Here is a 27846-nt window from a genome sequence, read left to right as displayed (position 1 = left end):
GTATAATTTGAGTCGCAAGGTTTTATAGCTAGGTAGTACCTTAGAAACTATTCTACTCCACTGACCTTTAAAATATTTATCTAATGAAGAAAGTGAAGCCTTTCACAGAACAGCAAAATCAGGTCTAGAATCTATCCTGACTCCTAGTATAGTGGTCTTACGGCCATACCATGCTTCTGAAGTCACAATGCAAACAGAAAATAGCACCAAACAGCAGATTTCTCGTCAATTTTGATACAAATATTAGCTAGTTTCCTACAATATTCAATCTGTACTCACTAAGTATTTGCCTGAAGTACTCTATTAAAAATAAACTGGTAGACTGAAGGAGGAAATGTTATGCATTCAGCTCTATCCTGCTCCCTCACTTACCAAGAGTAACTGTCCATCCATGGTTCCCTGCTGCTTCCCTGCTGACCTACTGCTCCCTTCTCCAACATCCCCAACCTGCTTGAGAAGTGAACTGATCCAAGAAAGTCCATTTATGGTTTGGTTAGGAACAACAAACCAGGGTGGCACAAAAAGATGGTCTGGGCCAATTTGTTTTTAATGACTTAAGAAACAGCAAGAGAGTACACTGGTCAGCTGTAGACAGCTGAAGCAGAAAGGTCACATGAGAGAGACTTGGGTGGGGTATCTATTCTGTAGTCTGAATTTATAAGAGAACAGAAACTATCAGTAAGCACAGGAAAATGGTTCACATGGAGATCTTAGAGCAGATGTGCAGAGAGGAGCAAAGTGCTGTGAAAGACAACAACTAATAAGAAGGGTGGTGAAAAAAAAAACCAGTCCCTAAAGCTGCCTCAGATTCTGGTAGCTCTCTTTCTAGTACATGTGTGTTCTTACAGACATTCTCCTCCCTTTGTCGTGACATGAAACTCACTGCAACCCAACATGTCAGATTAGAGTCATACCTCGTGCAAAGCTTTACTGAATAAGAAAAGGTTTTGGCATGGGTACTTAATCCAGTTATTCAACTTCTTAAATGAAATACATGTTTTTGAGCACAGTTTTTCACACTGTATTAAATACATTTTAAAAGAAAGGAATAAAGGTATGTTTACTTCCCACTTCTTCAAAACTACCAAAATGAGAAAGAAGAAAAAGCAAAGGGGATTAATCTAAAATTAAGCTACAAAATAGCTATAATCCCCAAACACAGACTATAGCAATACTGCAAAATATAGATCAAATGGGGAGAAGACAAAGAGACTCTCAAGCAGCATTCCTATTTCCAGGACCAATAATAATCTTTTGCTTAAAATTGTAAAAACCTTCTTCCCTTGAAGTTACACAGGACTTAAAAAAAAAAAAAAGGTACCCAATTTTCCAACTGCTGATCAAAATCATCTGAGTACTGGCACATAAACTCTAAATTATCAAACAAAAGTGAAATACCATGAACCATTGAGAGCCATCCAACTGCCCACAAAGTAGAGCCTAAGGAGAGAAACTATGTATAAAGAACCACTGCATTTCTAATTAAATACAATGAATTGATGTGTTTCTTTCTCCTTACACCTAAAATCTACTAAAAGTGAGAATAAATATAACAAGATAAAGAACTTGAAAGGAGACAGCAGCAGATGAGAACAGATGAAGGAATTAACAGGACTGAGAAAACAGACATCCTAAGTGTCTGCAGAAGTAAGCCAATTCTCACTACATAATTCTCGAAGGACTCAGGAATCTATACCTCCAATAACTTCCCAAAACAATGGTGAGGTGTGTGGTTAAAATCTAGACTGACTGAAAGACTTAATAAAAAGGATCCCCAAGTCTCCAACCCATGACATATAGCCAAGCAACTACAGTTTCCCAAATAGAGCAGGAGAATGAAGGTCTACTACAGGAAAAAAAAAAAAAAAGACCCAAAATAGATTGGCTTGAGGACACCAGGCACAGCAAGGTGAAGGGAAAAAAACAAGGGAATAAATAAATATCTATGTATGGAAAAGGGCCCTTCCCAACAATCTCCTTTTCTCTATCTCTACCAAGACACTGGTAGAGTCTTCTCTTAAATCAAAAGTTCCACAGAATGAAACAGCAAGAGATCCTTGTCTGTTCACAAGTCTTAGTCTTACATATAGAGCTTCCAAACAGCTTTTCAGGGCTTCTCTCATAAACATAATGCAATAAAAGAAAGAAATTTGCACATGACAACACAGCAGAAACAAATTCAAAAGACTAATGAAAATATTTACAACTCTTATCACAAAAGGACAATATCCTTAATATACAAAGAACTCTTAAAAAAATGAGGAAAACCAAACACCTGTTAGAAAAATGGGCAAAAGTTTTAAACAGACATCTCACCAAAAAGAAAGATATGTAACTAACCCTTAAACACATGAAAAACTGCAGTGTCATAATGAAAGAAGCACTTTACTCTCAAGTTCTTCTGTTTATTTCTTTACTCTCATTTTAGTGTGTTAAGGAGGGAGGAAAGAAACACATGTGTTTATTTCACTGTTTTAACTAAAAATCCAGGTGGTTCTTTGTACATACTATTTTCTCTCCTTGGGCTTTACTTTATCTCTACATTAAGATATCATTACTCTTCCCAGATTGGCAAGAACTCAAAAGTTTGACAACACATGGTTGGTGAGGCTTTGGAGAAACAGGTACTTTCATATGTTGCTAGTAGGAGTGCAAAATTGTACAACCTCTACAGAGGGTAATTTCACAACATCTAACTAGATTACATGTGTATTTACCTTCTGATCCTGCAATCCCACTTCTAGGATCTCTCCCTGAAGGTATGCCCCCACCAATACCAGAAAACACATGCACAGATAGAGGATTATGGGAAGATGGCAAAGTAGGAAGCACTAAGGGAATCTACCTCCCCACCTAGACAAAAATTGAATGGGCGGAATTTGTTTGAAGGAGCTATTTTGGAAGTCTGGAATCTGTTGAAGGCTTGCAACTTCCAAAGGAAAGAAGACTTGGACAATACATTGCGGTTCATTTCACCTCTTAGCACAGAGACAGTTATCCTTCCCCCCATCCCAGCCACATGGCAGGCAGTGGTGCACCTGTTCCTGGAGCACCTTGCACACAGATTACAGGAGTGAGGGTAGGCAAAAAGGACCCTGTGCTCCAAATACTGGGAATCTGCGCTCTGATTTGCTGATTGCTGCTTCTGATCAAGGAGGTACAGACAAAGAAAAAGGCAGTCACTGTTGTTGGACCTCCCTCTATTGTTGTAAGCCCCTTCCCCTCTAGCTGAAGAGACTTCAAGGGGATTTAAAGGGATTGTGCCTCTCTGCCCCTCTTTGTTTTTCTCTTTTTCCCCTTTGGAGAGCCAGACATTAAAGACTAGCACATTTCAAAACAATTGGTTATATGAGGAAAATTAGAAAGTGACTATGCAGATTCAGGAAAGAGTCCAAAAAGACCTGAGAAGTTTATACCTCAGGCTGACGATCCTTAGCACAGAGACAGCCTACAACACCCCCAAAAAACAATAATAAAAAACAGCAGACCCCAGGGAAGGGGCAGAATCTGATTTCCAGAGTTACCACATTATTAGATTTAAATGTCCAGTTTTCAGAAAAAAACAAAAAATAAGGTATACAAATGAACAAGAAAGTATGGCCCATTCAAAGAAAAAAAAAAAGAAATCAGCAGAAACTGCCCATGAAAAAGAACTGATGGCAGATATACTAGAAAATGACTTTGAAATGCCTGTCTTAGAGATGCTCAAAGAACTAAAGAAAGGTGTGGAGAAACTCAAGAAAATGATGTATGAACAAAATATCAATAGACAGAAAACTTAAATAGAAACGAAGAAGAAATTCTACAGCTGAAAAGTATAATAACTGAAATGAAAAACTCACTAGAGGGATTCAAAGGCAGATTTGAACAAGGCGAAGACAGAATCAGTGAACGTTAAGATAGGACAATAGAAGTTATCATGTCTGAGGAACAGAAAGAAAAAAGTTTGAAAAAAGTGAACAGAGTCTAAGAGAGACCTGTGGGACACCAACAAGCAAACGAAAATATGCATTTGGGAGTCTGTGAAGGAGAACAGAGAAGAGAGTAGAGAAAATATTTGAATAATAGCTGAAAACTTCCCAAATTTGATGAAAGACATGAATATGAACATCTGAGAAGCTCAACAACCTCCATGTAAGATGAGGCCACATCAGGATACATTATAATCAAACTTTCAAAAGACAAACAGATAATATTGAAAACAGCAAGAGAGAAGTGAGTCATTACATACAAGGGATCCTCAATAAGATTACAAGCAGATTTCTCATGATACACTTTGGACTCCAGAAGGCAGTTGGCGGATATATTTAAAGTGCTCAAAGGAAAAGACTGTCAACTAAGAATCTTATATCCAGCAAAACTTCTTCAAAAGTGAGGGAGAAATTTTGAAATTCCCAGATAAAACCTGAGGGAGTTTGTTACCACTAGCCCTGCCCTACAAGATATGTTCAATGGAGTCCTACAAGGTGAAATGAAAGGATACTAGATAATAACTCAAAGCTGTATGGAGAAATAAAAATCTCTGTAAAGGTCTTCAGGTCAAGAGAAACTGTTTACAAGGTGCTGTACTGGAGGAACTGCACCTAAGAAGCTTCAACCATATTGGAACTTGACTTAGATAACAAGATCCTGGACTTCAAATTGATCCCTTAATGGAATGAGACTGTCTGGGTCTTAGGAACAAAGTGAGTATGCTTTACATATGGAAGGGATGTGAGTTATGGTTGCTAGAAAGCGCACTAGCAACCTACCTATATAGAAATATACACACACACACACACACACACACACACACACACACACACACACTTATTTAGCTCAGTCCACTAAAAGAGCCTAGAAGCAATGACATTTCAGTAGCAAAAAGGATCCACCCCCAGATCTTGGGTATATCATTCCCCCCACAAAAAGCTATCCAGAAATAGCTGCTGTCAATTTCACACCTCCTGTTCCTCACATTAAGGAGTCTAATTCTCCTCCCCTTGAATCTGGGCCAGCCTTAATAACTTGCTTGATCAATGGAATGCATGACTGATATTCTGGGATTTCTGAGATAAATCTTAAGATGGCTTGCAGCTCCCATTTGGGCCTTTTGGGATGCTCACTTTGGGGACATTCCCTCTCAAACCCAGCTGACATGCTCTGTGAATCCCAGGCACACAGAGAGGTCATGGGTAGGCATTCCAGCTGACAGCCCAAGCTGAACTCTGAGCTAACAACCAATATCATTAAGTTCCAGGCATACTGAGTGAGCTACCTTGAATGTTCAGTTACTCTGACTTTCAGATGACTCCAATCCCAACTTCCAACTGCAACTGCCTGAGAGATCCCAAGTGGGAAGCCCATCTACTGGGCCTACCTTACTCACAGAACCTCAAGACATAATACATTTATGTTTTAATTAAAACACACACACACACAGTAATTTACTGTGGCACTCTTTGAAATAGCATAATATTGGAAACACATAAGAGATTCGGTGAATAAACAATTATGCATTATGCAACGGAGTTACTACACAACTATAAAAAAGAAATGAGAACGGTCTCTATAAACTGATATGAAGAGATACCCAGGCTATATTAACTGGAAAAAACAATGTGAAAAAGCAGGCATATGTTATGCTAGCTACTGTGCAAGAAAGAAGATTAACTAAGAATACATGTGTACGTGTATACCTGCAAAGAGAAAAACAAGGAAGGATAAATTTCTAATTAAGGTTTACAGGGGCTTCCCTGGTGGCGCAGTGCTGGGAATCTGCCTGCCAATGCAGGGGACACGGGTTCAAGCCCTGGTTCGGGAAGATCCCACATGCCACGGAGCACCTAAGCCCGTGTGCCACAACTACTGAGCCTGCGCTCTAGAGCCCGCGAGCCACAACTACTGAGCCCATGCGCCTAGAACCCATGCTCTGCAACAAGAGAAGCCACCACAGGAAGCCCTCGCACCGCAATGAAGAGCAGCCCTCGCTCGCCACAATCAGAGAAAAGCCTGTGCGCAGCAATGAAGACCCAACGCAGCCAAAAACAATAAATAAATAAAATTAAATTTTTTAAAAAACTATATAAAAAAAGGTTTACATACATGTTACCTACAGGTGGTAAATGAGAATGTAGTGAAAGAAAAACTTAAAGAAGGTACTCCTGAGTCCACCTTTTAATAAAGTTTTTAATAAAGTTTTAAAAAAACTTTACTTTTTAATAAAGTTTTAAAAAAATATTTATAAATATTTAATAAAGTTTTTAAAAAATATTTATTTGGCTGCGCCAAGTAATAAAGTTTTTGACTTTTGAACAATGTTAATAATATATGTAGTCAAAAATTAAAAATAAAAAAGGATGAGGAAAGTCCCTAGTAAAAGTAAATATAAATGGAAACAAATGAACTTAACTATATATCAAATAGATACAAAGAAAAATACACACACACACACACACACACACACACACACACAAACAAACTTATTTAGCTCAGTCCACTAAAAGAGCCTAGAAGCAATGATACTTCAGTAGCAAAAAGGATCTACCCCCAGATCTTGGGTTCTAAATATCATTCCCCCCACAAAAAGGAACCAGGGATCCTTGAAAAAATGGCTGGTTCTAAGTCTGGGGCAGGGAGTAAAAGTTGAGCCTTGAATATCTTGTTGTGCCAGATTAAGGAAGTGTTCAAAAACTGATATGGACACACAAAAAGGCACAGAAGCCAGTTTCAAAGGGCTTCTCCCTGTCAAATTTGGACAATCTAAACATAAAAATGGATGACATAATAAATTAAATATTTTAAATTTAATAAGAATGTGAAAGTACAAATGGATAATTACACATTCTGAAATATCAACCCCAAATCACTTAATTAACAAAGATTAAAAGGTACTTTTAAAATGGAGAAACTGGCTGACATTACCTTAAACAAATGTCTAAACTTAGTATCACCAACAAAAGGGCAAGCTGACTATCTGTGCTCCCTGATATGACACACTGAGAACATGATACTTAAGTATATTACTGCCAAATATAATTTGAACCTAAGTATGAGGAAATTTAGAAAAAGCCTCCAACGTATAAGATGTACACCAAAACAAATTAATAGAAAAGGGAAACTATGATAAAAGAGTCAATGCAGAAAACAAAAAAACTTCAACACTGCTGACACCCCAAAAATCTTATAATTAAAAGATTTCTATTTATTTTTGTTTCTATCTATTTATTTATTTAATTTTGTTTCTATATATTTGTTTTGGTGTCCACCTTATATGTTGGAGGGTTTTTCCAAATTTCCTCAATTGTCCCAATAATTCAAGATGATACTACATCCATGAAATAAGAACAGGAGGCTATAAAACTAGGAACAGAGAAGCAAACAAAAGCTCTGGAAAATTAAACTTTTGGTAGAAATTAAGAATTCGAATAGATGGTTAAAGTATTAACTTTGAGGTAATAATGATGCCAAACGATAATAACAATTAACATTTACTATGTACCAGGAAATTATCTAAGCACTTTGGATGAATTAACTTATTTATCCTCACATCCTTTGAGTTAGGCACTGCTATTCAATATTAACCCTATTTTACAGATAAAAAAGAGAAAGGGTAATTAACTTTTATAAGATCACACAGTTAGAAACTGGCAATGCAGAATTCAAACAGGCCTTCTGGATCCAGAGCCTAATTCTTAGCCTAATCCATTACTCATCTTTTTTAATCTCCCAGGAAGTAAAACCAAAAGTCAAACAGTAGAGTAAATAATAAAATCAGAAGATCAATCCAGGTGGTCTAACATCTAATCAGCTAGAAACAGAATTGAAAAAAGAGGAAGAAACTATCAAAGACATAATTTCCCAAACTGAAGCTCATGAGCATACAGACTGAAAGAATGTACCCATACAATAAATGAAAATAAAGAGCCATACCAAAGTACATTACCAGGAAATAACAGAGCATTAGGGAATAAAGAACAAAATCTAAAAGTTTTCAAAAAGAAAAAAGATCACTGTAAAGTATCTAACACAGTTTCCCAGACGTTTATATTCTGTCTTTCATGATAGTAATATTTTTGGAGAGTCTAGTCCAATTGTTTTTCAAAATCAGAATGGCATTAAGTGTTCTCAACAGCAACAATTGAAAGAAGATGTGAAGCAATAACTTCAAAATTCTAAAAAAACTTTCACTTAGACTATATATATAAACTATTACATATTCACACTTGATTGATAAAAACATATTTTCCTGATTAAAAAAGCATCAAAAGCTTTCCTTCCCATGTGCACTCTTGAGAAACTTCTAAGAACATGTGATCCACTAAAACAAGGGAGCGAACAGAGCTGAGGAAAACAAGACAAAGACAGCAAGATCAAGGAAACAAGATCTCTCATAGGAGAAAGGTGAAGGAAAGTCCTTGGATAGTTGTATAGCAGGTCTGGAAGATTATTAGTCCAGATTGTAAGGAGAGTAGACTGCTCAAGAAGCGGGAGAAGGCAGAGGAGAGGAGGACAGAGAAGGGGAATGGGGGGGAAGGGAGGAGAGGGAAATGCAGGGGAGGAGGGCATGGGCGAGGAGTAGGGAGTGAACTGATAAGGTTTCTTGATGTGTTTAATCATGTGGAAAACAGTACTGTACTTAGTTTTATAATTCTTTGGGCAAGGATGGGAAAAACTGATAGGAACTTAGAAAATTAAGTAAGCAAATAGATGAGGCAATTATTAACTATGAGACAAACACATAAAAGGAAATATAATCCACAGCCATAAACAATGAGCATCAATTTAAGCAAACTGTCATTTAAAAAGACATTCAAAAGGTGGAAAGATAAAAATAAAGCCAGGTGAGGTATGTAAATCCTCATCTTCCATAATAGGCAGTTAATACTTAGCATCTAAAGTAAATTAAAAACAGGAATATAGGCACATTATTTATAAATAGTAATATTCAGTAAATATAAATAGTAATATTTATAACCAACCAAAGTAAATGTTATAACACCTTCAAGTGTTGAAAATAGGCGTCCCCAGAAATTAAAAACTCGGAGTTGGGGAAGGTTGACACAAGAGAACGATGATTTTTATTATAAGACTATTTTATGTTTTCAAAATATATACATATATTACATTAGTTTACTTTTTAAAACTATTTTAAAGGAAGAAAAGCATAGAACATATTAGCCAAGTGAAAATGTTTCTGTAGGAACATATCTCAACTGAAGCTGTAGGCTGCCCCAGATCACTTCCTCTGCCCCCTCTCCCCCCCCCACACACAATGTCTTCACTTACAACAGGCCCAACTAGAATTGGCTCCATTCTTTGATGAATAATAAGAAAGACTTCATTATGGGACCTAACCATTGAATCTACCACTTAAGGAAAACAAAAACATTAAAAAGGCAGATAAATTAGACAACTCAGAAAATTAACTCAAGAAACAGCTGTCATAGTTCAGGAAATAAATTAAATATAACAGTATACCAGTAACAGAAATAAAAACTACAGAAGAAATCAGAATAAGGATAACATCACTGACATGGACTGCAGACTTATGAAAAACAAAACAGAGACGACAGTGATTTGAAAAAAGATGAAATGTATGGAAAACAAAAGGCTAATTGGTTCTCTCAAAGAAGAGACTTGAATCCAAAGCACAGAACAAAATTACCAAAGATAGTAAAAGAAAGAATCCTAGTGAATATCTAGACAGAAAATGTAAGATGTCTACAATTGACAGTGAGGATGGCAGAAATAATACTGGTCTCAGAATTATCCACAGAATAATACACAGATTTTATTTGGGACACATTTTATGTGTGTGAGGGGATGGGGGTGTCTTCAGAACTCTTAAAAAGGGGAAAAAAATTAGGACTCAAGTAATCTATATCCTCAAAAGTTCAAAGACTCAAGACCCAGTCAAGATCAGAAAGAGAAAAACAAATATCGTATATTAACACATATATGTGGAACCTAGAAAAATGGTACAGATGAACGAGTTTGCAGGGCAGAAATAGAGACACAGATGCAGAGAACAAACGTATGGACACCAAGGGGGGAAAGCGGTGGGGGGTTGGGGGGGTGGTAGTGGGATGAACTGGGAGACTGGGATTGACATGTATACACTGATGTGTATGAAACTGATAACTAATAAGAACCTGCTATATAAAAAATAAAATAAAATTCAAAAAAAAAAGATTCCACATAAAAGTGAAAGAAAAAAAAAGACCCAATCAAGAGATTAAACAAAATAAAGAATTCAGGAATGGACAAGCTGTGGTGTTTTTTTAATATATATATATATATATATATATATATATATATATATACACACACACACACACACACACACACATACACACACTTATATGTACATACACACATACACTGGTACTACACTAGACACATTATTACTTATTTAATTGAATAGTTATAAAGAATGGTAGGAATTATTGCTACAGTATATAAATATTAGGAATGTCAACAATGTAAAAATGATATAACTAACAAAAATTGAGATGAGAATGGCATGATCTTGTTGTGTATAAAAGGAACAAGAAAGACTGAGATGCAAGAAGAGAATGAACAGTAGAAATGAGCTAGATCACCCTGTTCTTTTAAAGCTAAGTACAGAGGTACTGAAACACTAATGTTATTATTCTCTCTCTTCTACCCTAGAGAACTTCTAGGTTGTCATCAAAACCCCACACAGGAGTCCCCTTTCTCCAAGAGTCTTTCTGTAAAGGCTATAGAATGTTCCACCTCAATGCTGATTTAATCATCCCCTCCCTTTGTAGCTCTTCTGTACTTTGATGATACTTCCAATACTGCAATATAGCACATGGCACTCTAATTACTTACTTGTGTGTCTATCTTCCTTACTAGCTTTAATAGTCTAGTGAAAATACAGTCTTTGAAGTCCAAAAGACCTGGGTACAGACATGGATATGTAGTTTCTACTACACACTAACTATGTGACCCCAGGGAAGGCAAGTACTTAAGCCCTCCACGTCTGATTTTTTCCCTATAAAACATTGATAATATCACTTACATACACTGGCAATCTGATGAGGATTAAAGATTACAATAATGTATATAAAGTGCCTAAAACATAGTAGGTATTCAATAAACAGTGGCTATTATTTATTGAAATTGTCCCTTTTCAATTTTTAGACAATTCACTTACTCTTCGTTAAGTTCTTAAAACAGTACTGTTCTAAAATGACATTCTTTAATGGTAAAATCCAGATTCTTTGAAGGAAAACTTCCTGTAACAATTCAGTGAGATGTACCTGCGATATTAAAGTTACTTAATATAGTAAAATAAACACCAGTAGCACCAGTAACTGTGAATACCTAACGTTTTCCACTTTGATAACTAAGGCAAAAAGATTCTTTATATTTCCTGTGGCCCAACCCTACATTTACTTAGTATTTGTACATTTCCTCCTTCCACAAGCAATAAAGGATTGCTCCTACACCCAAGTCTGGTAAATATAGTAGGCCCTCTGTATGAGCAGGTTCCATAGCTGCAGATCCAACAAACTGGGATCAAAATACTGAGGAGGGGGCTTCCCTGGTGGCGCAGTGGTTGAGAGTCCGCCTGCCGATGCAGGGGACATGGGTTCATTCCCCAGTCCGGGAAGATCCCACATGCCGCGGAGCGGCTGGGCCCGTGAGCCATGGCCGCTGAGCCTGCGCGTCCGGAGCCTGTGCTCCACAACGGCAGAGGCCACAACAGTGAGAGGCCCGCGTACCGCAAGAAACAAACAAACAAAAAATACAAACAAACAAACAAACAAAAAATACTGAGGAGGAAAAAATATTGCAGAAAATAAAACTTGAATCTGTCATACCCTGGCAACTATTTACACAGCATTTGTATTGTATTAGGTATTACAAGTCATCTAGAAATGATTTAAACTGTGTATAGGTTATATGCAAATACTACATCATTTTTTATATAAGGGACTTGAGCATGGGTGGATTTTGGTACCCATGGGGGTCCTGGAACCAATTCCCCTGTAGTCACCAAGGGAGACTGTACACCAATCAGCAGGAAAAATCTGCTACCACAGTCAGAATTTGTTGGGTAAGACCAAAGATGAAAGAATCAGGTCCTATTATGAGATTTAAATATCAAATCGTCACTCTACAACTGCAAACAAGTCATCTAAATGCACTTGCTTAGTTGATAGCTATAAAAATACAAAATAAAGAAACCAGCCAGAAAGGGTCATACTGGAAAAGCTATCCTCTCAACCACTACCAGAATTCAGGGGGAAAGAACAGGAAGATAAACTGTGCTGGCTGCTGTGGAGATAAAATAGATGCCTGATTTTAGTACTCTTCTACTTCAACCTTTATTAAAAATCCAAATATTCTCCCCCTCCCCAGATGTGCTCACCCTTCTACTACCCCCAGTGGTTATCGATGTTCTCTACCCAAAGCTGGCACTCCACGTTACCCAAAATCAAATCTATTCATCTACACTTTCGCTTAAACAAAGCTCTATTCCTTCTAATCTCAATTAGGTGATTTAACTAATATAATTTCTAAAGAAAACTATAGGTTTATAACTCTCTTAGGTATATGTGCACTGAAAGTGACAGACAATGGAATGAATCAATGACAGCGGACTGTATTCTGGAGATTTTTACAGCAGGTGACCTCAATTTGCTACACCAATCTCTCCAAGTAATACAAAACAGTAGTTGCCATTTCCTATCTTCAATATCGGAAATGAAGAATATTAAGCTAAAGGAGTCTACAGACTGTCTTGGTCTAAACTGCTCATTTAAAGAGAAGAGCAGTCTAAGTGCAAAGAAATCAAGTGACAGAACTCAGCTCTTCTGATTCCTAAGCTATCAAGCTTTCTACCACAGCATCCTGACTTGTGATCTTTTACATTACTGCACACACACACATGCGTACCGTATTTTCCCGTACACTAGACTTTTTGCATAATCACTATTACCCTAATACAAACTTGGTGTAGGCAATTTAATCCTCTTCTTCCAAAAGAATACACCCATTCATACCTCTATGTCTTTGCTCTTAAGTCCATATCCTTTTCTCTTATGTATTAAAAATCTACTCCCGGGCTTCCCTGGTGGCACAGTGGTTGAGAGTCCGCCTGCCGATGCAGGGGACATGGGTTCATGCCCTGGTCTGGGAGGGTCCCGCATGCCGCGGAGCGGCTGGGCCCGTGGGCCATGGCCACTAAGCCTGCGCGTCCGGAGCCTGTGCTCTGCAGCGGGAGAGGCCACAGCAGTGAGAGGCCCGCATACCGCAAAAAAAAAAAAAAAAAAAAAAAATCTACTCCCATCCCTTCAAGCCCAGATTGTCTTACTACCTCAATAAAACCTTTTAAAAGAATTCAAAACCATGTCCTTCTCTGTCCTACTATATTCCATTTACTGATAACACTCATTTGATATATATCAGCAGCTACTACATTTCTTCTGTGTAGATTTTATCTCCCAAGTTTGATAATACCTGTGAGGCAGAAACTGTATATTCTTCTAAGTATTCTATACAACCACCCTGCCCCAGCATCCAGGTAGACCTATAGTCAAGACTTGATAAATATCTAAATGCATGTATGAATGAATTGCATAGTTGACCTAAGCTGTACACAGGCAACAGTGGTGCAATTAAAGGCAGATTAGGAAATTCTAATTACTGGTAACTCTAACTGCAATTTAACAGTCCTAAGCATTGTCTGCAGGAATAAACTGCACCTCTTTTTTTTTAGAAATTTAGTTTAAAGGTAAAATTCTAAACATGCCAATAAAAAGAAACGTAAATAAAGCAACTTCCATAAGCAAAGTTTCATACAGTATATGACATACAGCAAAAGGTCTGTAGTGTAAACCGAGATCTCATTTGCCAGTAGGACATGTTCAGAGCTTGGCAAATATAGGATTATCTGATTTGAAAAACTTCCTCAGAAAATGTAAGCCAGTTTACTTAAAAAAACCCAAGATAAGCTGTAGACTCTTTTCTCTCTATCATGGTTTTCTAATTGGTAAAACTTCTGCTACAAGAGAAAAGATGCTCAAAAAGTCAAAGGGAAACACTTAGGTAAAATCTATATTGTTTAAAAATGACAGCTACTTAATAAAAGACAAAAATATCTCTAACAAAACTAAAATGGCAAGATAGCAAATGTTTCCACAAGATAGTAGAATACATTTTTCACCTTGCTCAATAGGCATATATCCCAGAGTAAATGTTTAAATATCTAATTCTATAAATCATCGAAAATAATCCTTGAGAACCTAAAAAATAACATCAGTGTATATCAATTTGCATAATGAATGTTACTGAAGAGCTTAGTTTATGTCAGGATCAGATTTTAAGTCCATCAGGGAAAGTCATTGTTTTCTACCATGTACCCAACTTGTGATAATTCTGTTACTTTATTATTTTTTCATATACTATCTTTTTTTTTTTTTTTTTTTGAGGTACGTGGGCCTCTCACTGTTGTGGCCTCTCCCGTTTCGGAGCACAGGCTCCGGACGCGCAGGCTCAGCGGCCATGGCTCACGGGCCCAGCCGCTCCGCGGCATGTGGGATCTTCCCGGACCGGGGAACGAACCCGTGTCCCCTGCATCGGCAGGCGGACTCTCAACCACTGTGCCACCAGGGAAGTCCCATATACTATCTTTTTAAAAAGGACTATTTCCAATGAGAATGGAAAAAGGAAATGGAGCAATTTTAAGTGAAAATTATGATCTATTTTTTGTAGTCCAAAGCCATTAGTATGCCTATTATGACACTAGCAGACATTCAAATACTGGATTGAATGAAAGGCTATCCAAAGAAGTTTTATTTTTTCATGTTAAATATGAGCACACTGAAATGTTTCATAAAATATTCTACAAAAGTACTTTAAATATGTCCTGAAGGTTTCTTTGTAGTTTAAAAAGCGGGGGAGGGGCTTCCCTGGTGGCGCAGTGGGAAAAATAAAATTATTTATTTTTCAGTATTTTATTATTTTTATTGTCTTCTAGCTTATCAATCAACTCTGTCAACTTTTTTCTCTTTCCCCCACCCCACTCCCCAAAATATCCCATTACCTTTATTTCTCACCCTATATTTTGTCTTTTCTATTATCTAGACTATTTTAAATACATATAACCTACAAATGTGATAGATTAGAATAACTATATAAGATCTTAATGGAGGGCCACAACTGACAGAGGACGCTTCTCTGTCACTATAATTTGTGTGAGCCCTATATTACAAAATACATAGATAATTCTGTTATGGAAAATCACAGCTTTATTAGAAAATAAAGATCTTCAGCAACATGGATGTTTTCTCTGGGAAAACTAACAATTAAATCTTTCTCTTTTAAACCTGTATGACTGAATTAAGAAATTAATCTATCTTACATAAGAATGCCAAATAGGATACAATTGTCTGCTCTTTTTAAACACCTGGAAAGGGGAACAGAAGAACCAAACGATATTCAGAATGGTAGAAAAGTAAACAAACTACAGTAGTATGCAGGCAGGTCTGCTCCTGTGGAAAATTAAATAAATTCCATGTGGCGATATAAACAAGGTGTCCTTAATTTATAGTATGAGTAGTATGCCAATAACAGTATAAGGACCTAGGGATCAGTGGTTTAACTAGTACAAATGAGTCTTGTAAAATTCAATATATTCAACATCTTTGATCAGTGAACCTCAAAATGGCCACATATCCTCACTGGGGTAGGAGGGTAGTGAGACAGGGCACTGAATGACCAAAACACAGACAAAGGCCAAAGGGAGGTAATTAGTTTTTATCCTTCATTGATGGAAACAAGTCCACTATCAGAATAGGAGGATGCCCCAGTGCCAAGGGTAGCTTAGTCTCTGAATTCTCAGTTTTAGAAACTTTACTAGATACACACGTCTTAGTGCAATCAGGCTACTATAACAAAATATCAGAGACTAAGTAGCTTATAAATAACAGAAATTTATTTCTCACAGTTCTGGAGACCAGGGTGCCAACATGGTCGAGCGAGGACCCTCTTCCTGATTGCAGGCTTCTCATTGCATCTTCTCATGGTGGAAGGGGCTAGGGAGCTCTCTGGAGCCTCTTTTACGAGGGCACCAATCCTTTCCATGAAGCCTCCATTCCCATGACCAAATCATCCCCCAAAGGCCCCATCTCCTAATACCATCATCATTAGGTTTTCAACATATTAATTTCAGAGGTGGGGGCCCAAATATTCAGATCCCAGCAGTATGCAAGGCACTTTTGGAACCGAGCTTCAACAGTAGTCAGAGTTTATTCATTTTTACAAATAGGACAATAATCTCTGCTCTGGAATTTTTCTGTCAGTTAGGGGAAGAGGGGAGGCAGGGGACAGAGTAATGGCATTTGCTCTGGGAATTCACATACTAGATGGAGAAATGCACCTTTGAGCCACAGCTTCTCATCCAAGACACAGTACCACTGCATAATGCCCACTAGCCTATGACATCATATGTGACGTATAAGCCACATGTTAGTTTTGTCATGGCTCTAGATTAACAAAGGAATCGAAGGGAAACAATTTAAATAACTATAGATTTAAGAATAATTATTACAATGAACTCTAACCACCACAGTTATGACTTTTTATACTCGCTGGCTTGAAGCAAAATACTATGAAAAATCTGTACAACTAAAATTCTCAATAAGCTCAATGTCCCAAAATAGTTTGCTTCTAAACAGACATGTTTCCAGTTCCCTTGAGTTGCAGAAATCATATGACCAAAGCTCTAGAAACAGAGTATTCATCACCTGTTTCATTTTAGGTTCTGCAAGACATACATATTGTTCCTATCATATTTACATGTTGTCTTACCATGTGTTAGCTATTCCAAAACTGATCTACTGAAGGTTCAGTTGAATTTACTGAGGCTCTTTAGGTCTTTTCAAAATGTAAATGAGATCAAAATTACTACTAGCATAGTAACCAGACTTCATTAGACAAAATTTTTTCAAGAACTACAAGCAGTTAATTATATTACAGTCTTAATGAAAGTCAAATGTCTTTAGAACTTTCAAATACAGATATAAAATATACAAAATATTCTGCTGAACTAAAAAAATAAGGAATGATTTTAAAATACATCTTCTTCATGTTTCATATCAAGATATGTACCTCTCAGCACCATGCCAAAGTAGACACTCAATAAATATTTATTGAATGAATGAACAGCAAAGTACTCCCTCTAACGTATCCTTCCTCTTGCCCAAATTTGACGATGAAGTGTGGAATTTCTTCTCTCTCCACAATTCTCTCCTTAGTGTTCAAGTTAACAATGGCAGCTCTGAAGAGCTAGCTAGATGACATTTTTAAAGCATGGCTCACTTATGTTTCTCTCTTTCTCTCCCACCCCCCCCATTCCTCCCTCCTCCCTCTACTTCTCTCTCTCCCTCCCTCCCACACTCTCTCCCTCTCTGTCACACACAGAGGAACACCCACACACAACATGGACGTTTTACCATGCTGTCAACTATCAGAATTAAACCTAAATTAAAGACAACAAAATATGTGACACTTAATTTTCTAGAAAGTAGGAGAAGATGGAATGAACAACAGTTCACTGAATAACTATACAATAGTTATTTGGTGAACAATATCTGGCGCCTTTCTGTTGCTGTTTCAGGTAAAACATACATTTAAGTAGTTTAATGTTCCACTCAGCCACGAAACATGAGGGAGAAGCGGACACAATGAGGTACATATTCTTCTGATAAGTAATCATAGTATAAATTCTCCCTCATCGACCATAAAAACATGGTTTTCAAAAAAGATCAGGGAATGATATGCACATTACATTCTTAGAGGACTTACTTTTAAATTTTATTTTATTTATTTATTTATTTTTTTTGCAGTACGCGGGCCTCTCACTGTTGTGGCCTATCCCGTTGTGGAGCACAGGCTCTGGACACGCAGGCTCAGCCGGCCATGGCTCACGGGCCCAGCCGCTCCGCGGCATGTGGGATCTTCCCGGACCGGGGCAAGAACCCGTGTCCCCTGCATCGGCAGGTGGACTCTCAACCACTGCGCCACCAGGGAAGCCCCCTTAGAGGACTCACTTTTTAATAAAATCCTAAAATTTTTAGTGTGCACTTTATTTCTAAGGGAGATAATCTTTTATCACTCATCCTGATCAACTAAATTTTAAAATCTTTAATGATTCCATTCACTCACATGGAATTAGAAACTTAAAGAATTCCCCAAGAATAGCTACTTAAAGAAGCAAAAGAAGAAAGGTTAAGATCCAACTGGGAAGGCTTCAAGAGCAAGAGAAAGTATAAGAACCTGGTTCACTGGCTAAAGCAGAGCTGTTAGAACACAGGTGAGAAAATAGGAAGAAAAAGTAAAGAATAAAAATATATCCTCTCTTCTCACTGTACTCTATACTGTCCAAAAATGAAAAAATAAAATTTTAATTGGAAATGCAAAAAAAATGTTGAAAGAAAAAATACTGGGGCACACATTATATACAGTGACAAAGTATTCAAAATATTTACATTTTTTAAGCTTCTAAAATTAGAGTTAAATTATATTTGTGCCATCACAGTTATGTCTTACACTTGAATGAGTAAACCTACTTTTCCCCATGTACTAATGTACTAATTTGAAATGTGAGACAAAAATAATAAAACAAAAATTGTAATTTAAATAGTAGCAGATATTTTAAAATATTTTAAATATTATATTGTTTTCTGTTAAAAGTAACATGGCTTTGACGTGTAGTGATTTCTTATCGACATAAATATTAATAAAGTAATTCACAAGTATGTGAAAATTTAACATAAATCTATTTATCACTTTCTTTACCAAATAACTGTTTCTAGATACCCAACTGAATGCAAAATGTAGCTAACAAATTTGACAGGATTTTAAAAAATACTCTTTTGGCAATTGGGGCTTTAAAATCTTACATGTGTTTGGCTAAAAGTATTTTCTGTTATTGTCAATAATTTAATTTTTTTATGGCCACCAGGACAAGGAGATAATTATGAAGAGGTAATTGTTAACATACATTAACAACTTAGTATTGGGAGTTCCCTGGTTGCCCAGTGGTTAAGATTCCGGGCTTTCACTGCCATGGCCCAGGTTCAATCCCTGGTTGGGCAACTAAGATCCCGTAAGCCACAACCAAAACAAAAAAAAAGAGAGAAAGTTTAGTATCAGAATTAAAATCAAATGTTAATTATAGCAGTTGGGCACCTAACTGTAATCAGTATTGCTTTTTCATAGGTAAAACTCTGCCCATTATGTTTGTACTCAAAAAATCTGACTCAATGTTGCCAGTATTTCCTAATACCATGCATACATAACTTAATTCTCATGATTTACCATGTCGAATTTGATTTACAATTAAAGGCTGATTCTATAAGCGTTTTCAAGTTTAGCGGAAGATGTGAAATCACTAGTCTATGGTATTCCAAGAAGAGCAAAGGCTACAAGAAATGCCAACTCCCAAGTACAAATCAGGTTCCTTACTACTACAATATAACCCAACTCCACTTTCTTAACACATCTGCAATTAGTCTGACAAAGTTACTGACTTTCTTTCCCATAAGTGCTGACCTCTGGAAACTACTTCTCATTGGTATGGCGTTAATTACCTCCTTAAAGATAGACTTCTTCAGGGAATTCACTCTGCATTAAATATTTCCCCAGCTATACTGAGTTTGCTGGGAGTTTCCTTGTTGCTATGTGTATTCCCTGTCTCTTGGGTCCCCCCAACCCACAATGAAAGGATCAAATAATAGCATTACAGACTTAAGGATTTATGTATCCTCAGGAATGAAAGGAATTAACATCTTACAACCTACTGGCTATTTATCTTAAAAGTTTCTTGTGAAGAAACCGCACCTGGGGTAACTGGCAAACTATGGGCCTATGAGGTAAATGCAGTCTGCTTTCACACAGCCCTTGAATCAAAAACAGTTTTATATTTTTAAATGCCTGAGGAAAAAACCAGAAGAATATATTGTGACACATGAAAATTATGTGAAATTCGAATTTCAGTGTCCACTAATAAAGTTTTATTGGAACACAGCCATGTGCGTGCATTTATATATTTTCTATGGCTGGCTTCACACTACAAAAGTGACAGAGATCAAATGGCCTGCAAAGCCTAAAATATTTATATCTGTCCCTTTACTGAAAGCTTGCTGATCCCTGGAATAAGTCATTAAAAATTGTTCAAAATGCCTGAATATTTGTTTCAAAGAGGGAGCTAGGAAAACCACTTCAAAAATTTTGGGTTACGACAAGAACTGTTTGTAAGCTGCCAGTGAACTTGATTAAAAAGTTTAGACTATGAAAGAGTTGAGGAATAATGATGATATTCCAGTCAGGCCAATATTATTATTGCTTCCCTGAAGCCAAACCTAATTATCCTCAATCCATCACAAACCTGTAGATTTTACCCCCCAGGTATCTGTCAAATTCAACCACTTCTTTAGACATCACTGCTCTGTATCTAGCTACTATATTTCCTGGACAACCGTAGTAACAACGTCTATACACATCTCTGCTCTAGCCCTCCCCTTCCCCAAACTGTTTTTATAGCCCATCTTCATAACGCAGACCCAATCTTGTCACTCTCCTGTTTAAAACACAGAGAGAAGGAATTCCCTGGCGGTCCAGTGGTTAGGACTCCACGCTTTCACTCAGGGGGCCTGGGTTCCATCCCTGATCGGGAACTAAGGTCCTGCAAGCCAAGTGGCGTGGCCAAAAAAAAAAAAAAAAATACAGAGAGAAACTTTCTATTCATTACACAAAGCCTGTTCCCTCCCACCTTCAGCCTCATTTCTCTCCCAACCATTAACTGGCACTTTTTAAAATAACATGTATTACATACTATGAATCTGTAGTTTCCTGATCAGCATGATTCAGTATTTAACTGAATCACAATAATGCAAAAATCAAGTAAATACTACTGAGCATTTTTTGTACTGAGTAATAACATACAGTGATAGAGTATCTAATTTTTGCCTTCCCACCTACCCTGAAAGTCACCTATACTTTCACTTTTATTCAACAATGACCAAAAAACTAGACCCACTCAAAAAACACTCACTGCTGATTCATTATAAAACCATGCATGTGTTCTTAATTCTGCTATAAGTTTAGACTGGGCTATGCTGATTCAGGGTATAAACTCAGCACACCTCAACAGCAAGCCATTAGCAGATGTGGAAGATTGCATGTCTAGGCTCTTAAAGGGTTGCTTTTAAGATTAAAGAGTCAAAATATTAATAAAATCTCTTTTAGCAGCCTACTCTGGTCACCTACTAGGACACCATTACACATGTTGAGTTTTATCAGAGAAGTAATACATTTCTAAGCACTCAAAAGATTTTATCCCTAAATTGATTAACTAGGTTTTACTTTTAAGAAAGCTAAATTTTTGACTTTATTGGTGAAAGAGACAATATTCAGTAAGATTATCTAATTGAATACATTAGAAGAGTGCAGAGAATTGTTGAAAGACTGTAATTCATTCAAAATCTCTCACTCATAATATCCCAAATAATAACAGTTTATAAACTGTGCTTTGTCATTATTTTAGAATTTGTACGTTTTTAATATGTTGTCTAACTTTTTAAAATAAAAAAATGGCCCTCTAAAGATAGTCTCATCATGTAAAGAAAATGGTATGTATTTCAGATATGCACATTTGAGTATATGGGGTGAAATGATACAGCATCTGGGATCTGGTTTAAAATATTTCAAAGAAAAGAGAGAGATAAAGCAAATATGGAAAAACATAATTAACTGGTAAATGTGGATGATGAGTATATAAAGCTTATTATTAGTTCACAGTACTATTTCTACTTCTGAGAATGTTTGAAAAGTTTTCTAATAATATTTTTAGGAAGTCTTTGGTAAATCTAAGAAGTCAATTTTTTCGATAAATCTGAAAAGGCAAAATTCAACTGCAATTAAAAGTGAACTCAGAAAATACTGAAATTTTAAGAAAAGCAAAAAACAAAACCCTAAAACTTTGACAATATTTTTACAGAGCAACAACAGGAGTTCTCAAACACCACAGGCCTAAGTAAAAACTGATACAACTACACTGGAAAACTGTTAAATAAAGCTGAAGGTATACATAGTCTCTAATTCAGCAATCCACTTCAAGGTATAAATCTCAGGGCAGTGATTCTCGCTCTAATGTGCATAAGATTCACCTGATGGGCCTGTTTCAGTTCACTGGATACCAGAGATTCTGAAGCAGTAGGTGAGGGTGTGGCTCATGAATCTGCATTTCTAGTAAGCTCACAGGTGACAACACCAATGCTGCTGGTTGGAGAGGACCACACTTTGCGTTAATACTGTCCTACAGAAATCTGTGCACATGTGCACCAGAATGCATGTTAACAAAATATTCACAGCAGCAGTGTTCATAATAATGAAATGGAAACAAATATCCAACAATGGAATGGTTACATAAATTGTGGTATATTCATAAAACGGAATGATGAAATTAACCAGCTACTGAAGGGTAGCAGAATATGCCACCCTGAAATATGCCACTTTGGTATACTGATTTTTGAGCTGTAGGCACTTGAAAAACAACCAATCCATAGAGAGACTCCCTCCGAACTCCTTTCATCTGTCTAAAGACATCCTCCAGAAGGAACTCAATTGGGGAGTTCCTTCCTCCCTGCCCCAGGAATTTCATCAACCAGAGAAGACTGACTCACAGGAGAGAAGACTAGAAGTTGACACCACATCCAGACAAACTTTGTCACAAACTATCATATCTTCCATCCATTCTTCTAAAAGCCCATTCATTTTTCTTAAAAATCATTTCTCTCCCGAGAGACCTACAATCCCTCTCCCCTTTCCTTATTAAGATGACACGTAAGCCTCAATTCTAAGTCATCTTGGAGAGTTATTCATTTTTCCCTGGGTTCCTCCCATGTATACATAAAGTATACATGTTAATAAACTTGTTTGTTTTTCTCATGTTAATCTGTCTTTTATTACCAGAGTCTCAGCTAAAAACTCAGAAGGGTAGAGGGAAAATTATTATTCCCTCCATATACTACACACAATATAAATGAATCTTACAAAAATAATACTGAGGAAAAGATCCAAAATAAGAATATGACTCCACTTATACCAAGCCAGCAAAATTAAAGCTATTCTTTAGACTGCATATGTAAGTGATAAAACACAAAAGCAAGGAAATGGTTATCAAAAAAATTATGATTATTCTAGAAGAAAGAAAAAGTTTCATAATCAAGAAGACACAGGGGAGGGTTTCTGGGGTACTGGCAATGTTCTATCTACTTCGGGACACTGGTGATAGCTGCATTGGTATTCATTTTGTAAATATGAATTATTCTACTTTATTCTACTATCTTGTGTATAACAAAAAAATTAAGATATTTTCTTTGATAGGATTTTATGAAAATGACTTCCCAAAGTTTACTATTTGAAGCTCAGTGCTCTAAATCTAGCCTCATCCTTTTAATCAATTAAATTATATTTCATAATCTAAGTTCAAAGAAATAAGTATTGGTCTTGGTGGTAAATGCAATGGTAATTTATCATTAAAGTACAAAGCTTTGAGGGAACAGCATAACAAATAGACATAGCTATGATAAATCCTAAAAAACCTATTTCTACCTTTTAAAAATACTTAAAAGGCTCAAACACCTGGAAACTTGAAATGAGAAATAAAGCAACACAAAATCTGATTGCAAATTTAGCAGTGAAGAGTCAATAGATGAAAGCAGTATCACTTAATGGATATTGCTCAATGGATACTGAGCAGAATCACTCAACCTATAACTCTGCCCAAAGATAACAGTAATTATGTTTTTAATTTGTATACAACAAACATCTTACAGATATCTAACTGGCAAGATTTGGAAAGATTCCAAATACTGTAGGAGGAATAAAAGTGCAAGTGTGAGAAAGATTTTTCTTCTTCCCACCCCAAAAGCCCCCCTCCTGCTCCCCCGCAACAAAACAAGAGAAACATCACTATGAAACACACAAACAATGGATGCCGTCTGACACAGCATGCAAGGATAGGAGTACCTCAAAAGTAAAGTTCATCAGTCTACACACAAACAAGGCAACAATGAAAACCTGGGAAACCACAGAGACCATCTGGAGTCTACAAAGTTTTCACCAACATAGGTGAGGGTAAAAAATTCCTCACTAGGTTAAAAACTTTGTAAATCTTATTTAAATACTTACCATTAACCTACTGGTTCCAGAAGGAATAGAGGTAGCAGAGCAGAAAAAAGAGGGAAAACCCAATCAATACTAAGAATAAAAAGTGGCAACACAGTATCAACTCTCGGCACCTAGAATAAAATAGCAAATAAACAGAAAATATGAGGTTAAGCAGCCAACTTTCTAAAAGTATTGAGAGGTGGGTTATTGGTGCCCCCTTCTGCTTCTTACTCCTGTTTTGCTTGTTATTTGGACACAGTTCCTTAGCAACTATACTAAAGAGCAGACTTGGGAGGGCAAAGAAGGTAAAGCCTGTAATTTTCATTAAGGCCAACAAGTCAATACGAAACTTAAATTACTAAGGGAACCAAGAATCCTTAAATTCTATTCTATAGCAATTGGGCTACCTAATATTTTTGGAAAATCACCTAAGTTTATCCAAAATGTACCTATACAACTAAAGTAGTGGTTTAACATTTCAGTGAATAAAATAGACGGTTTTCTTATTTGCTGGTATGGTTCATATCTAACCATTACACCGAACAAATGAAAGGTGACAACACTTAATCACCTTACTTACGTGCCATAAGACTGAATTTTACTCACAACTTTGCTTCAACAGCTTTTATTATTTTATAAAGTATATCATATAATCTTTTACTTACTACTAGTTTTCATACCCACCATTCAAGGCAACTTGTAGATAGGAGGATTTATTATTTTGGTAATAAGCTCACATTGGCAGAGCACTTTACTATAAGCCAAGCAATTTGCGGAATGTTACATTACCTTATCTAATCTTCAAAACCACCACATGAGGCAGGTACTATTTATTATCACCACTTTAACTGAAGAAATAAGAGGCTTAAGAGTATTTAAATGATTTGGCCAAAGTCAAAAAGGCCCAACTACAGATCCAAAAATGTAAACCACTATGCTACAGAATAATAAGCAACTTAGCATAGTATTTTCACAATATTTCAATGTTATTTTCTTATTCCTGTGAGTGCTGAATATATGTATGACAGATCAATGTAACATGAATCAAAAGTTTTATGGAGAATTTTCTAATTCATTGATTTTCTGAAGTACCTGAACCTAAAGATACCAAATATACAAGTAGGAAATAACTAAACAACACTACTTTAATCTTATTTTAAAAAAATCAAATTCTAGTCATAAATAAAAATACTAGAGAAATAAAGTTTCTTAGTGTTAACTGGCCAACTTCATCCATAACACTGCTATAAGAATTAAATCTCCCAATCTCTCTCTCTCTCTCCTCTCTCTCTCTCTCTCTCACACCCATGTTAAAAAGGACAAAAAAGTATATTCTTGCTAAAAGGAACTCAATAAATGAAACTAATGGCTTACAAGAAAGACAAAGATTTATCAAGATACCTTTAAATAATGATTTTTAAAAGACTAGAACAAGTTTGCGAAAATATAGTCTACATATAAGTAAAAGCTAAATAAAAGAAGGCATATCTTCCTTTAAATTTAAGATACTTTTAAAACAATTGAGTATTTCCCTAAGAACAGTTAAAGCTTTACACATAATATTGGAAGGCCTAAAACTTCAGAAAGTAAGTACATTTACAGAGATAAAAAGCAATCGGTATCTCAAACAGCAAAATGTTATACCCAATGGTGTCCTGGTGAATGTGTAACAACTGCTTTCCACAGGGAAAAAAAAGCCCTGACTTTTGCTACTTGCTGATTTCCATGATTTCTATGTCTGATTTTAAGCCACTGAAGTGTCATCACTGAACACAGAATTGGTAAGAGATGAGCAGTAGCACATCGTTATATAGTATTTCCACCATACAGGTACAGTCAATAGATGTCAATAACCTCAAGAACACATTAATAGTAAAATGTAATAAAATAACTAGGAAGTGATGAGTTTTGATTATTTATTATCTTTCTTCCAAATGCAATTTACCTAATTGTAAGTTTATATAATTTTAATGATGGCTGCCAAAATCCTGAATTTAACTATCAACTCCACGAAGAGCTGATTCCAGCACACCACCGGCATACAGTTCCCTTTTTAATTCACCCCAGTCCTTCGTTCATTTCCCTCACTTTCCTATTATACTTTTGATGGATTAGTAAGGAAGACATAACAGTTGAATCCATCAGTGCTTTCAATTATTTCTTCCAAGCCTATGTAAATGTCTTCTAAGTCCACCTACTCTTTTTGTTCAGTTAAGCAAACCCCACCCCTAGGCCCTAAACATAAGACAACCATTCATTTCCAGTCCTCACCAAAGAAAAATGAAAGCAGTGGTCAGTTGCAATTGCTGGAAACATACTTCCCCCAACCTATTCCTTCAACATGATGGTTTTTGCCTGACATGAGCTGGAAACATACTTCCCCCAACCTATTCCTTCGACATGATGGTTTTTGCCTGACACGAGCTGTTTTTAAGTCAAAAACACCGGAACAATTTACATTTACACCAGTATCACTTACAACCCCTGTCACCTGAAATGTGTCTTGCTACTACTTTCCCTTCTGCCAATCTGACAGGAATAAAGTGCTATCGCATTACTACTTTAGTTTGCATTTCCCTAGAAAGCAATCTGGCAAAATCTATTGCATTTAATAGGGAATGCTGTTCCAGGAATATAGTAGAATAGGTACTTAGGCTAACCCTAACACCCACAAAAAAATCAAAATCCAGGATATAAAAAAATCTTAAAGATTTTTTTAACAAGCTGGCAAGAAAGATACAAATTCCTAGGCCAGAATATGAGAGAAGGCTGAAAACCCATAACAGTACAGTGAACAGCGATAGGCTTTTGCCTTGAGTAGGATACCCTCGAATGGCTACAACTTCACTATTACAGTAAATTAGAAATAACCTTCCTCTCCTTACCACCATCTCCCAAGTAACTTCAAGGAAAATCCACTGAACCTTGACACTGGGTGGGGAGGAGATGGCAAAATCACCACTGAGAATTTAGAACCACAAATAGAACTCTTGCTGCATTTGCTGTCTGAATTCATAATTCCTGGGTGGTCTAAAAACCCTACACTGAAATTCTCACACTTTAACATGCATCAGAATCACCTAGATGGCCTATTTAAACAGATTGCTGCTGCCCCCCCTCCAACAGATAAATATATATATAAAATTGGTGTATTTTCCATGTTATTTTTGACCAACTGTCTATTATTATCAACTGCAATGTTTAATATCTAGAGCTTGATGGCAACATAAAATTTTTAATGAAATTTAAAGTATATTTAAAATATATTAAGTTTTATGTATAAGTACTATATAATATGCACATATGTGTACATAAATACATGAAGAGGAGTATGATAAATTGATCAATGAAGACTCAAACATAAAAGTATGCTCCTCTGGGGTAAAATTCTGTGGGGGGAAATAAAATACAAATATGATTTCAAGGTGAAAAAGAAACAATGTAAAATATCCAGCAATCATAGACTAGATTGTTCATGGATGTTTTAAAGGATGCAAGCAAATCTCCAGACACTAGAGTATTTATATTTATATTCCATTGGATACATTTAGGAGTGATATTAATATTTTAAAACATCAATATTTTTAATATTCCTGAAATTACATCCCTGGCAACTATTTAAACATTATGATAAAAAAAAATTAGATGCCAACTTAA

General features: G+C 36.3%; 1 protein-coding gene across 1 annotated transcript in view; it reads right to left on the bottom strand.

Moving 5' to 3' along the window:
* Positions 1-27846, bottom strand: part of ZNRF2 (zinc and ring finger 2) — a 97485-nt gene that overhangs the window by 44503 nt on the left and 25136 nt on the right. The gene's annotated exons all lie outside the window — the stretch shown is intronic.

This window comes from Leucopleurus acutus, assembly GCF_964270905.1.
Source record: "Leucopleurus acutus genome assembly, chromosome: 9".
NCBI classification, from domain to species: domain Eukaryota; kingdom Metazoa; phylum Chordata; class Mammalia; order Artiodactyla; family Delphinidae; genus Leucopleurus; species Leucopleurus acutus.
Note: the sequence above shows the minus strand (reverse complement) of the source record. Positions and strands in the feature narration are given on the sequence as shown.